Genomic DNA, 14,866 nt, shown 5'->3' on the forward strand with positions numbered 1-14,866 from the left:
TTGGCAAAAATGTTGAAGTGGGGTGTGTTTTGGGTGGCTTTGGAAGGTTGGAACAGGTGAAGTATTGTCTTACTTGGGTTGAGCAGGAGCTGAGCACAGGATAGCCAGCTTTCTACAGAAGATAATGATTCATGTGTGATTTGTTGTAGTTCTGGTAGAGTGGGGGAAGAGCAGATGAGAGTAGAGTCATCTGCATACTGTATAAGAGATGCTTGTGTGGGGGCAGTATGTAGGTTGTTAGTGAAATGTGAGAATAGCAAAGGGCCAAGGATAAACCCTTGGGGAGCTCCGAGAGTAACTGGGAGGCAAGGTGATAGGTTATTGTCCCAGATTACTGATTGCTGGTGTCCATGTAGATAGCTGTGGAACCAGTTGCAGGCTGGTTGTGAGAAAGAGAGGTTGAGGAGAGTAGAGAGTAGTAGCTCATGAGATACCATGTCAAAGGCCTTTGAGAGATCTAGAAATATGGCAGTAGAGAAGAGGCCATTGTTTTTGTGATGAAGTATAGTGTCAGTGAAGGAGAGCAGAGCGGAGGAAGTGCTGTGATATGGCCTGAAACCATGTTGGTTTTTGGAGAGGAGATTATTAGCTAGGAGGTAGTTGGAGACCTGCGTGTTGATACATTTTTCAAGTATCTTGGAGAGAGGGGAGAGTATAGCAATGGTGCAGTAATTGGATAGGTCGGTGGAGGGAGTGCCTTTGTGCAGGGGAAAGATGTGGGATATTTTCCATATTGAGGGAACATAGCCTTCTGCTATGGAAAGACTGATTAGAAATGAAAATGGGTAGGCTAGTGTATCAGCTGCAGTTTTCAAGTATTCAGAGGAAAGGTTGTCAGCTGCGAGTTTGGTGGGTTTAAGTTTTGACAATAGTCTTTTTATGTTGGGAGGTAGGTACTGAGGTGAAGAAGAAAAGAGGAGTGGGTATTAGGGTTAGGAGTTGGGGGGCTGTTGTAGAGAAGCTGTGCAGGGAAGTTGTGTTGAAGGGGGTTATATATAGGGAAAGATTGCAGGTAAGTCTATTACATACCTATGGCATTTGTGCATGCTACATTACACATTAACATAACTGTCCTGCAGGTGGTGGGCTCTGAAACTCACCTGTCCATCATAACATCATTACTTCCACCACCAACTATTGGCCACACTAATATGCATGTCCTGCAGTACACAACACACACTATGATGGCTTACATCTTGTCAGTCAGTGCTGATCTACGCAGTTGACAGGTATGGCCCACTGCCTACATGGACAGACAATATTGTCCATAGCAGTTGTTCAGCTGGACATCATTACAACAACAACACCTGCTGGCACATATAAATCATTCCACATTATCTATCCCTTTATTATGGACCAAGTACTACATTCAATTACATGCATATATGCTTCACATACCTGTTGTGGGAATGTCGTCTCTTCTGGATACAGTTTGCTGTGTGGATGGATGGATGTGTGTTTGTTTCTTTGTTTGCTTGTTTTTTTTTTTTCCCTTTCTCTCTGTCTCTCTCCACTACATGGATTGAGCTGCTTTGAATAGATTGCAGCATGGGTTTTGTAGGTGATGCACATGATCAGGTGATGGCCTCTGCACCAGTCAGTGTCCACCTCTTGCTACCTGCATGCAGCCTGCTGTGTAGTACTTCCAATTACCACTGTCATGGCAACACATTACTATAAATTCTTAAATTATATGGGCGAGGTCCCTTTACCTTTCCTGTATGGAGGACATCCTTCCTGTGTGTGACTAGAAGTGTTACATAGAGCAGGTAGCAATATATCTTACAAGATGACTTGCAGACACAGTCCAACTACATATCTGTATAAGGTTCCAGACCTACAAACAGTGTGAGTAGTGTTATTATATGCATTGTATACCACTAGTGTTACAGGGTTTATGTGTACATACTAGTTTAGCATGGAATGCAGTCTGTCTGCATAGCTCTCAACTGTGGGATTATCCACATGATGACCAGAGGTTTGGCGATGTTTTGTCTGTCCACCACACAGGTCTTGTCTCAGATATATCACTGACATTCTGTCTGTTGAGTGCTATCAGTACATGGCTACATCCATTTGTGTTTCTGGTTTCATATTCCTGTCTAAGGGTGTGTTGCAAACAATCCTGTAACACCAGCAACTTTCTCAGTGTATAACAACATAATTGCAAATATGGCCCTGTGTTCCATCCTCTGTCCTCCACCTATATACCAGGCTTTGCCCATATGTCATGCAGTAAGAGGATGTTAAGTAGAGGCATATGATTATGTCATGCTGCCATTCCTGCCATGATTCCAGTGATGTTGTGGTCCCCACACATATTGTGGGTTAGGGTCCATATATATGTGGGCTACAGCTGGACAAAACATGTGTGTCCTTGTGCAGTCCAGAGGTCTGTGTATCTAACACTGTTATATGCCCCTGTAAGTCAGTCTATGGGGGAAGGGTATGCACCATATATAACCTAGACTGCTACAACATGTGAAGGATATCAGTAGTAAGACACCTTAAGGTATATGGCTGTACATTTTCATACATTTCACCTTGGGAACATTGGTGGCCTAGTGCTTACTGTCATACAGACTGTTCTGTTTGTCAGTTGGATAGTGATGTTTTAAGTTAAGTATTGTTATGTAACAGAGATATCTTCATTGTGACAATTTAATTCTTTACCCCCCCTAGGGGTTGAGTACAGAGTGTAATTGGAGGCTGCTGAACTACAACTACATTACTTACTGTTGATCGATTGTTATCTTCTGACCCAGTCTTTCTTTACTGTTGTACTACTTAAAGGTCTTTGCTGGACAGCAACATATGTTATGCTTTTGGATTACTGTATAAAATGATCTGCTTGAGAGTTGCATTACTCAGTTAGTATGTATTTCAAACACCTGACAGATATATGACATGGCATATACAGCTGTAATAGTACACAAATACACATTTCTTATGTATGCAAACCTGTGTGTCGTGTCATATCCTTTGACTTCTCTGTGTGTATATGTTTCATGCAATAATTGTCTTTTGTATGAGAGAATCATACACTGTCCATTTTAAAAGGTGGCAACTGTAGGAATACTGGTTGTTCAATATGCTGTGCACCATCTAAATATTTATCATCCTATACATATCTATACGTAGTAATATATGTATATGTGTGTGTGTGTGTGTGTGTGTGTGTGTGTGTGTGTGTGTGTGTGTGTGTGTGTGTGGCTGCATATATGTGTGTGTGTGTGTGTGTGTGTGTGTGTGTGTGTGTGTGTGTGTGTATGTATCACTGGAATGTTTATTGCTTCCACATTGTAAATTCCCTATGGTAACTAGACTGTACTGCATGATATGTTATTGATACCATCCTGACATCATACATGGATTACTGTTATCTTCTTGTGGCTATGCTGTGTAGGGTCCTGGGTATGGGACTTGCAAGTGCTGGTATTGTGTTGCAAGTCAGAACTGTTTGGCTGTGGGGGAGGGGATGATATCAATAATTACAAGAGGTACTTAGATTGTACCCCTCTCCCCCATTAATGATGCCTTTGATCATATATGTATTTGCGGTGTTCTCTTATATATCTATAGATATATATCTGTATATACATATATATATATATATATATATATATATATATATATATATATATATATATATGTTTATATATATATATATATATATATATATATATATATGTTTACATATATATATATATATATATTGCTAGATATATATATATATCGACACACATATATATATATATATATATATATATATATATATATATATATATGTAGACATATATATATCTATAGATGTGTATATATTATATATATATATATATATATATATATATATTTACCCACATACATCTACATATATAAATACATTTCCTGTACTGTTGAATGTCTGTGCTGGATGATATATTTGTGAAAACATCAGGGTTATGTATATTTATTTATTTATTTATTTCCAGTTTGATAACTGTGGAGGTCCACTGGGCTCAAGGAGCGCATTTTCAGTGGAGGCCAGGGGAGAAAAGCTCCGTATTACACACAATTAAACAAGCATGGAATTGTATAATTTTATAAAACAAACGTAAAATAACATGATGAGATATAGAAAATTACATAGGTTCATAGGTAGGTACTAGGCTATCGGCCCTAGGGCCCATACAAGCCTAGCCAAAGAATGTACCCTGGCTTTCTACAAATGCAAACAAGAAGAAAACATGAATGCAATTCATGATATACATACATATTTAGTTAGAGAGCATTTGCACGCAGTTCATAACATGCATACATAGTTGGTTAGAGACCCATTTGCACAGCGTATGTTTGAACAGATGTAGCAGGATAATCATAACAAAGTAATAACTATCAATTTGTAAAACTTCTATAAGTAGTTGCAAAGACTGAATATTTGCAGGTTAGTAATGAATATAGGTTTTTGTAGAATAGGTGAGAAAATAAAGGTGGAAAGTGCAAAGTGTAGTATGTATACATACAATGTTCTGGTGAAATCAGAGAGAACCATTTGAGCAGTAGAGAAAGATTCAGTTGTTTATTAGAGAAAGATTCTGGAGTAATCAGAGAGAGACAGGATATACAGTGGAGAAAGAGGCTATTGTTTAGTAGTAAAAGTGGTGTACACATTTCATAGTTAGTATCAACTGTTAGTATCAACCTTATGTATAGGTAGAAGAGAAAAATATTCCAAAATAGGGAGAGAGAGTAGAGATAGAAGCTATGTACAGTATTTACATTATATACATTCAGGGTTTTCGACTTATATTACGTTAGATTCAGTGTGGGGCGGCTGTTGAGGAAAACAGCATGGTGTAGAGGAAGATGTGGAAGTACATGTATAATATATCAGACATGATTTAGTGGTAAATCACTTTGGCTGTGCTGTGCAGGCTCCTGAGTTTGAGGCTTGCAAAGGCTGCTCATTCTGTTGCTGGGCAGAACAAGGGCCATTGGATACAGAGTGATTAAGGCACTTTTAAGCAGTTGTAAGTGAGTTTGCACAAATGCAAGCAATGCTAACTTCCAGTTACAGTTTCTTATCCTCAGTTAGCTTCTAAATTGCTTAACCTGTGTAGGCATTGCTTACCCCTCCACAAAAAGGCTTAAACCCGCTTACTGCTGCTTAAAAGTGCTTATTCCCGCTTACCCCATGCTAATTTTTTTAAAAGAAAAGAAAAAGAGTTGATAGGAAAGTGGTGAAAACGGGTGACAAAGAGGGAAAGATAGTAGGGAAAATAGCTAGGAATGTGCACAATGTGTGTAGGGAAGGTCCATAGCTGCCGATTTCTTCTACAGCAACAGCTGTGCATATACACTGATTTAGAGGTAGATTTGGACACTCTTTCCCCTGAGAGAGGGGTGAGGACAACAATAATATGTTGTGAAGCCAATTTGACCAGATTACATGTGTCCAGTGGACACGTGTGCAAAATGGACAAATGGACGGCTATGTATGGGGCAAGATTTTTTGGGGGGAACACATTGCTCTTTTTTTTAAGGCGAGAGTGGGATGATGGGGAGGGATAGTAGGTATATTTGGCAAGGTAGGTTGGGTAGGATGAAAGGCAAGTAAAGAGAGAGTGTGCAGGGGTGTATAATCCACTAGTAAACATAAAAACACTTCTGTAACTGACTCAAGCACCCAGAAGCACAAATCAATCCAAAAATTCACTCAGCAATTTAATGGAAAGCAAATGCAGCAAAGTCTTAAAATTCCACCAAACAGTTGTTGTGGTGGTACATAAAATCAGTAAAGTAAAACCATCCATTGCATAAATATCCAATGTAGAAATAAGGTAAGCACTTTCATCTGATCTAGTCACAGACTTTTTCAAAACCATAAAAAAGCATTGCATCATGGTATAAATAGTAGCTTAATCAAAATCAATTAACATTTAAAATCAATTAACATTTTAAAGAAACTGGTTAAAACTGGGAAGTGGGAACTATACTTGCTGGTATATTTATAAAGAAATGTATGTGCATTCTTTACTTCCTAGATAAATTGTTTCTCAACCTGTACAAAATACTTTTATAACTTACGTGCCTTTTGTTTCAGTACAGGCACCAAAAATAAGTGGTCATTGATACCTAGTGGTTGGGTGGCATTAAGTGACAACTGCCACATCAATTCCCTTCTCGCTAATTCATTACACCAGTCTCCTCCCTTCTCATTGTATCTGACCACTTCTAAAATGCCAAACTCATATTCTGTAAAGTTGTTGCATTTCAGTGTATGTCTATGTAAAGCATTGTTGTGATTATAAGTTTCCATTGCATATGAGTGTTCGTAAGTCCTTTTTCTCAGCGGTCTTTCAGTTTTGGCTACATAAAACATATTACACCCCTGACAAATACTTACATAAACCACACCCTTGGTTTGACTGTTCCCCTCTGCCAAGTAAATTATCTGCTGTGGGTCACCTATCAATATTTCTGTATTTTCAAAAATAAGTGGACACTGGTTACATTTACCACATTTCTTTGTTCTCCTTCTTTCCTTCGTATTTAAAAGGGGATGTCGGACAAGACAGACAAGACAGCATACAGGGGCAGTATATGACACATGTGGGGGGTAAACATCTTGGATGGGGAGGGATGTTTGGAAGTCAGAAGCCTATGAACCCCCAAATGGAAAGAGTGGGACTGAGGTCCCCACCCATGGGCAGTCACCACTGCATGTTCACGGACCTGAATGTGGCTGTGCTGGGGGCTGAGCAAGAGGGACAGACTGACCCTCTAATTGCATCACACGGCCCTCAAGCTGGTGTAGCAGATCTGCAAACTCCTTTTGGAGTTCGCTATGCACCAATCCCTGGACCTGACTTCGGGTAATAGTATCCTGTCCATGCCCGCTCCCAGGGGTGGGGTGAGCCCCATCCCCTGAGGCGGTTCCACCTGAAGGTGGTTCAGAACCAGCAGATGAGGAAGTCCTGGGGTGGGCCCCAGATGTGCTGGTGCCCGGTGCCATGGCCAGATGAGGTGGGAGAGGTGGGTCCACTGGGACCAGCCTTCCAAAATGTGCTATGGTGTTTCAATTTTAAAACATATGTGGGTTAGTAATAGTCAACACATTCCAGGATTAGGTATAGCAGCATGCATAGATATTCCCATTAACCCAGAACACCAGATATGGAACAGCTGCATAGCAAACAGAACACATGTATATATGGAACCACAGTAGCTATTACAACAGCATGCGGGTACAGTGATGTCAGCATGCCACCAACGTGGCAGTATTCCAATATGGCACATGCATAGAAACAAATTTCAATATTTATTAAACAATAGGACATATGTCCAACAGTAGATTTAATTGTTCACATACCCACTGAGTTGTGCATTTAGATTATTGTTGCGGATATGGTGGTGGGGAGAGAAAGATGTCAGTTAACAACTTGTTTATTCCTGTAGTTCTCAATACTTTCTTAGTCAGTGCTGTAATCTGTACCTTACAGGTATTATTACACTACCCTATGGCCTTAGTTTGGACAGTAGTATGCTTGTAAACAACTATATACATGAACTGTGTTTTACCTGCAGTATACACCTCTTAACTGGTATACCTGTGGAGGTATTGTTTGTTAACACTACCTGACTGTTTCTATGCATAACTTTTAAGCAGGTGTAAGTGGGTTTGCATGGGATTGCGTGATGGTAAACAATGCTAACTTCCGGTTAAATATGTTTACAGAGAGTTAGCTTCAAAATTGCTTTACCTGTGTGTGCATTGCTTACCCCATGCAAACAGGCTTAAACCCACTTACTACTGCTTAAAAGTGCTTACTCCTGCTTACCCCCACACTAAATTAGAAATAAGTGAAACATGGGTCTTGGGAAAAGTGGTAGATTTGGACATTCTATGGTTTATCATTTATTACACATTATACCTTAATTTAGTATCCCTGATTCATGTGTATTTATACTGTATGGGGCACATCTGTTTATCTGTGGATTTTACCACATTATTACAATGACGCCTCACATCTGCACTTAATGCAGTACACCATTTTGTAAATATATGTTATTTAGTAGGTTATACAGCTAAACAAATGTTCATAAAGTGATTTCACATGGAAAATAGAATTTACTTCAGTGAGGATTGAACTGGGAATGACTACTTACAAAGCAAACACTCTGACCACTACACTATTGCAGTACTGCTTCAATTGAATGTAACTTGCTATTTATCTTCTTGTGCTGTTAACGCTACAGTATGCATAGCTAAGCAATGGACAAACCCTCATACCTACAGTTAAATTTAATCTATTTGATAAAAAAAAATCTCTACTGTTATTTTCTCTAGGAAGGGACAAGTTTCACTTATTTCTGTGGATTTCTGCATGCATCTGCATATTTGGCAGACATCCTAGCAAACCCCCATACCTCTCAACCTCTTCAAGCAAACTATCTGGACAAAGCTTGACAAAATGAGGTACAACTACGGACATGTTTTAAATATTGCTGTTATAAACTTGTGAAAGTTGCTAGAGTGACAGGATTTGTTTTCATATATGTTTTCTGATGGATTTGGTGTCTGAGACTAAAATGTATGCCATTATTTAATGGCTTCAATCCTGACATCATCCCGTGATTTCTCAGGACAAATGGGGTACAGGCCAACTGTATGGACAACAATTCTGGGCATTCTGTGATGATTTGTACAGTTGGGAGGTATGCAAACTCTTATGAGCGTTCTCGCTCATTGTCATTGCTGAATGGCACGTCCTGAGTGCAGGGGAATGTGTATTGTAAGAGTTCCGCTCTCAGACACACCCCCTGCACTCATCCATGCTCCTTGTCCATTTAGGAGCAGAGGCAGCATTCATTACTATGCATGGCACGCTGCACTACTGCCCTTAAACAGTCATTTCTGTGCAGGAATAACTTATTCCTGCATGGAAGATTAGTGAATCCCAGGGAATGACTTCATTATTTTTAATTTCCTAGACATTATAAAACGTTTTATACAACCTATAGTTATATAACTACCATTAACCAATTGGTTGATATGATTAGAAAACCCATAGCTGAATGTACCAATATATCCAGGTTCTTAAATGATTCTACAGTTATAATCACTGTGTGCTGTATTAAATATTCACCTTTCAGTTTGTGTCTCCCAAGTCTCATATACTTAATTTTTGATGTATTTATCAGCATATTATTTTCCTGTGCCCAAATGGTCGGTTTAGTCAAGTTATTTTGCAGACATGCCTTATCTGTAACCCTTGTTGTGAAGACTGGTATGGATGATTGAAGGCTGCCAGCTTAGTCAAATAGAAATTTGTACATAATTCTGTCATTGTAAATATGAATGCAAAATACAGACTTGTTTTTCTTAAAATGAAACAATATGCTGTGAAATGTTGAAATGTAACAACATTGCCCTCTGCTGTAAAGAAAGCTAAGTCAAGCATTTCATGTCTGTCCTTTGAAGTTAAAGATTCGGAGTCCTTCCGTCTGGGCTAGCACATTCTTTCTATTGTTTTAAGTTAAGGAATAATTACTAGAGTTTACATGTGAAATGTGCTTTATTGCTCTGGTTTCTGCCCAGGTGTAAAGAATGTAAGTGCAGTTTCTGTTAGCCTGGGAACTAAATCAAAATGATGTAATGTGTAACCCGGGAATCTAGGAAAGTGTGAAAAAAATGATGTAATAGGAATCAGGACTACAGATAGCAATTTAAACAGAAAATCAGAAGGCAATAAGCATTTTTGTCTTGACTGTCCAACTCACATCACTCTGCCTTGCTCTAGATGTAAGTAGTATTTTAGACTTGTATTTCTCTTAGATATAGCTAGAAACTAGAAAGATTAGACTAAGTGTTTTTCTGTGATGTCAGAACTTTACTACTGTGTTATTTTAAGTATTTCTCTGTGATCACTGAACTTTTGACTAGCACTGTGTAGTAAGAAGTATTGTCTTGTGTTTTTATTATTCATTATTAAATATTTAAAAACCTTTCAACTGTGACTGTTTTATGTAGAGATAAGTTAAGCTCTAGAGTAGATTACATATTTATAGTGATTACTGTACAAGGCTACTCTAATAGCTTTAGCTCTGGGCTATACTACCAATTGGATAATAATATTGCACAGTAATAATTGGACACCCTTTCAAGGACCTTTTAGATGCTGGTAATTATTAGCTGGGTGGTGGCAGTAATTACTACCATATAGTCTGAGTAATAGGGGCACAGCAGGAGAACCTGGGCCAGCCTTTCCCAGGAGTGTCTGTGTGGTTGTATAAACTCTTATCTCAAAGTGTGTGTGTGTCAGCTACTTGGGCAAGGACATGAAGCATTGGTTGGATAGAGAGGGTGCTGGAGGTTTTAGCTTCCCCAGCTAGGCTGAGATCTGGACCCTATAGCTGTGCCAGTGGGGAGTCTTATTGTGGACCTGGAGAGCAAGGGAGCGACCAGCCCCAGACTTACTGTGATCTCTGTGTGTTCTTAAGGCAAATTGTACTGTACTGCGTGTATTTGTTATCCTTTCCTTCATATATGAGATGCCCCCTCTGGTGTTAGTGGTGAGGATTTAGGCTCCTTGATTGCTGGGCCAGGGCACGGGCGTCACAATTGTAATCAGTTCACCTAATTTCAAGTCGTCTGTGTATAGACTGTAGAACACCTCAGATGAAAAAGTTAGGTCTGAAAGATGCAATCTAAATAAGTAAGGGCCTAGGAAAAGCTACACGCTCTAGTGACCTAAACCTTGTCACCACAATAAACAGAACATGCCAGAGGGATAGATTCCTGTCCTAGAGACTTCCCATACTCTGGAATAAACTACCTATCTATATCAAACAAAGCTCCTCATTAGCACTCTTCAAGAAAAATCTTGATGATTGGATGGGAAATAGGAAATTCACCCCGGGGATCACCTCTGCTCGACAGTGGCACAGGAAATTAATTTTCTTGGGTGGCAAAAGCCAGGGTACCTTTTTGGCTGGGCTTTTATAGGCCCCAGGGCCGATAGCCTAGTACCTACTTATGAACCTATGAATCTATGAACCTGTGGGATACACTGACTATACCCAAGGATTTCACCTGTCCAGTTGCTGTATGATATGTGCCATGTCCTATTTATAAGTCATGCAGCTATCCATCTTATCAAGAGTACATCAATAGCTAGTTGTACTAATTTATTGATCAGCGTTTTGTGTATGACCCTGTCAAATGCTAAAGTTAATTCTATATAAATTACATCACAGCTTAATTTTTCATTCATAGTTGTTATTATATTGTTATAGAACATCATGTTACAGGTGGTAATAGAACTATTTTCAACATATTGTTTGGTATATACTGTTCGGTATACCTCTCAGAGGTACAGGCAAGCATCGGAGGACTATGGCTGACCAAGTTCGCAGACGACTGCAAAGTAGGGTCTCACTGAGATGGATACCTGGTGTCAAAATCATGGCCTTAAACTAAATGCCAAAAAGTACATAGTCATCCCCTTTTGAAAAAACAAAGTACCCAAGAACTACCACATAGGTGGTAGTCCCTTAAATACAGGAAAATGTGATAAGGGATCTGGGGACCCAAGTAGATAGTAATTTCTCCTTTGATAATTATATTGCCAAGGTGGCTAGAAAATCCTTCTATGTGGCCCACCTAATCACAAAAGGGTTTGCATCTAGAACAAAAGAGGTTATTGTGCCTTTCTACTCATAACTCATTAGACCCATCATAGAATACAACGCCCCATTTGGGATGTGCCTTACAAAACACCTGCAACAGCTGGAAAGACCACAAAAGTATCTCACCAAGAGGATTACAGGCCTCAAACAGATGCCCTATGCAGCCTGACTCAAGAAACTCCAGCTGTACTCAGTTGCATAACGCTTACTCAGATGTGATCTCTGCCTGACATACAAGGCCATGTCCAACCCAGAATTGATGGACATGCTCCACCTAAAAAAAAAACAAATCCCAGAGAGCCACATGCTCTAGAGATATAAACCTCACCACAACGATAAATAGGACATGTTGGAGGGATAGATTCCTGTCTCAGAGACTCCCCATGCTTTGGAACATGATTCCAATATATATCAGGCAGAACCCCTCACTAACACTCTTCAAGAGAAACCTTGACGGGTGGATGGGAAACAGAAAATTTACCCCGGTGATCACTGCAGTGGCTCTGCTGGACAGTGGCGCAGGGAATTAATGGCTCTGCTGGACAGTGGCACAGGGAACTAATCTAAGGGAGTGGCGAAAGCCAGCACATTCTGGCTTGGCTTATAAATGCCATTGGGCAGATAGCCTAGTACTTACCTATGAACCTATATGCATGCTGATATATGGTTTCTGTTCAAACCCTATCCAGTTCTGACAATAACTTATCTAATATTACCTTCTCCATTAATTTTCCACAACACGAAAGTAGACTTAAGGGTCTATATGATTCTGCATTTTTCTTACTCCCCTTTCCCTTAAAGACAGGTTTAATAAGTGCATGTCTCCAATCTTGAGGAATCTCCCATATTTATATGACCTAGTGAATAATAGATATAATGGTAGTGTTAAGTTCTTGCTGAAGTGTTCTTAGGTCATTGTTACTATTTCCATCTCCTCCCTGTGCTTTGTGTGGATCCAGTTTACACTGTACTTTTTTGATATAAGAAAATTAAGAGAGATTTAGATCAGTACAAATGTAATAAGGCTTATCCATGGAAGGAAGAAGGTGACAGTAGTAAACAGGCAACTATAAGGAAAATTTTATATACAGGACCTAGGACACGCTATTATAACAATGACCACCATAGGGGTCAAAAGTTTCAGAGAGGGACACCACTGCAGGCTCCAATGGAGTGCAGAAAGGAGTGGAAATGGAGATAACAAAGACAGGAACATTATCAGACACATTATGTGATCAACAAGTGGGGAGAAAAAGGTACACCACAATATTAGATGAAATTGATTCAGGTACTGCTAAGGCACTAGACCAATGTGAAGGTATAGTAGATTGTTATAATAATTTTAAGATATATAACTATATGAGTTTAGAGTTAAGGCAGGAACATTTCACCTTATTATCTAAAGGTATGAAATACATACCTAGTGTAAAAGTTAATATAGTAGATACTATCACTGAAGTTAAATTGCATTTCCAGAGATTAAATCCAAAATGATGCCTCACAATATGCATATAACGAATTAAAGAATAAAAGCACCTTTATACCTCCCACCCATCCCAATATGGTCATTTATGAAAAACTACTGACAAATGACATATACAAAACATATAGGAAAATAGAGGTACCATGATAATTTGTCTGGAGATGAGAGGGATGTACTGGTTCAGTTAAGTAATAATAATGATATAAGAGTTATGAAACCAGACAAAGGTGGAGGTGCAGTTTTATATAATTCTCTGAACTATATTAATGAAATGTATAAAATCTTATATGAAACAGGTAATTATGAAACGGTGTCCGTCAATTAAATTAATATAGGATTTAGACGCATTGATTCACGTTTGGAAGAATTTTTATTGGATAATCGCATTACTCCTGATTTATACAATTATTTAAAGGTGGACGATCCTATTCTTGTTACTATGGTGGGTATTCCCAAAATTCATAAAAGTATTAAACAACCACCGTTTCGTCCTATTGTGTCTGGTAGTCGGTCAAAAATATATCCCTTCAGAGTCGTGATAGATAGATGGTTAAAACCTATTTACAATAATATAACACACTTGATCAAGGACTCCTGGGTTTTTCTGTCAAATTTAACTAAAACAGTATGGAAAGAGAATTCAATTTTATTACTATAGACGTCATAGTTTTATTTTTGTGTATACCTAAACAACAGGGTCCAGATGACTTTTGTAAGAAAATTTTCCAACTTGGATTGCGATAGAATTAGTTTAGTTATGGAAATGATGTCTATGGTATTAGATTAGAATTATATATATTACAAAGGTGAGAACTTTAGACAAACCAGGGGTGTGGCAATGGGGGCTATGAGGGCTGCTTGCGCCCCCATTTTCGCAAACCTGGTTATGTTAGAATGGGAGACCACTAAGCTGTTTAATAGTGATTTTTAAAAACATTTTACCTATTATGCTAGGTTTCTAGATGATATCTTTATTTTATGGGATGGGCCTATGAATAGTATTCAAGCATTCATAGAATTTTTAAATGGCACTAGTACATTTTTAAAATTTATGTTTACTTGTACTCCAGATTGTATTTCTTACTTAGATACATACATTTATAAATCTAGGGATGGTTTTCAGTCCAGAATATTTAGAAAAAACACTTTTTTCTAACAGTTATCTTGAGTACACAAGTAATCACCCTAGGAATATGATGAAGAATATATACAAGGGGCAATGTATTAGGGCTGCCCGTATGACATCTACTTAAGAGAACATGATAGAAGAAGTTAATTACATTAAAACTGTGTTCATTTCTAGGGGATACCCCTTGTCTATGTTGAATGACATTACTAACTACGTATTAGGGGAATGGGGAAAGAAATATCCCCCATTGATTGGGAAGGAATTAAATAAGAATTTAAGAAAAACAGAGATGAATTCTAATAAACAGTGTAACAGAGCTTGTGTCCATGAGTATTCCCCTCATGTAAAATACATAAAAAATATAGTGAGAAAGAACTGGAACATATTGGTGGTAGATCAAGATATACAGAAAATAGTAGGTGATGCACCCATATTTATTCATAAAATGGGAGCTAATATTAAGAGGAAATTAGAGATTGGCTACACTTTAGGAGTAAGAAATAATCAAAGTAAACATACTACAAAATGTGGTAGTTGTAAGCAATGTAGTATGATTTTGGACACAGATGGGATAATTTTAGATA

This window comes from Protopterus annectens, chromosome 1.part1, assembly GCF_019279795.1.
Source record: "Protopterus annectens isolate FY-2018-M chromosome 1.part1, PAN1.0, whole genome shotgun sequence".
NCBI lineage: Eukaryota > Metazoa > Chordata > Ceratodontiformes > Protopteridae > Protopterus > Protopterus annectens.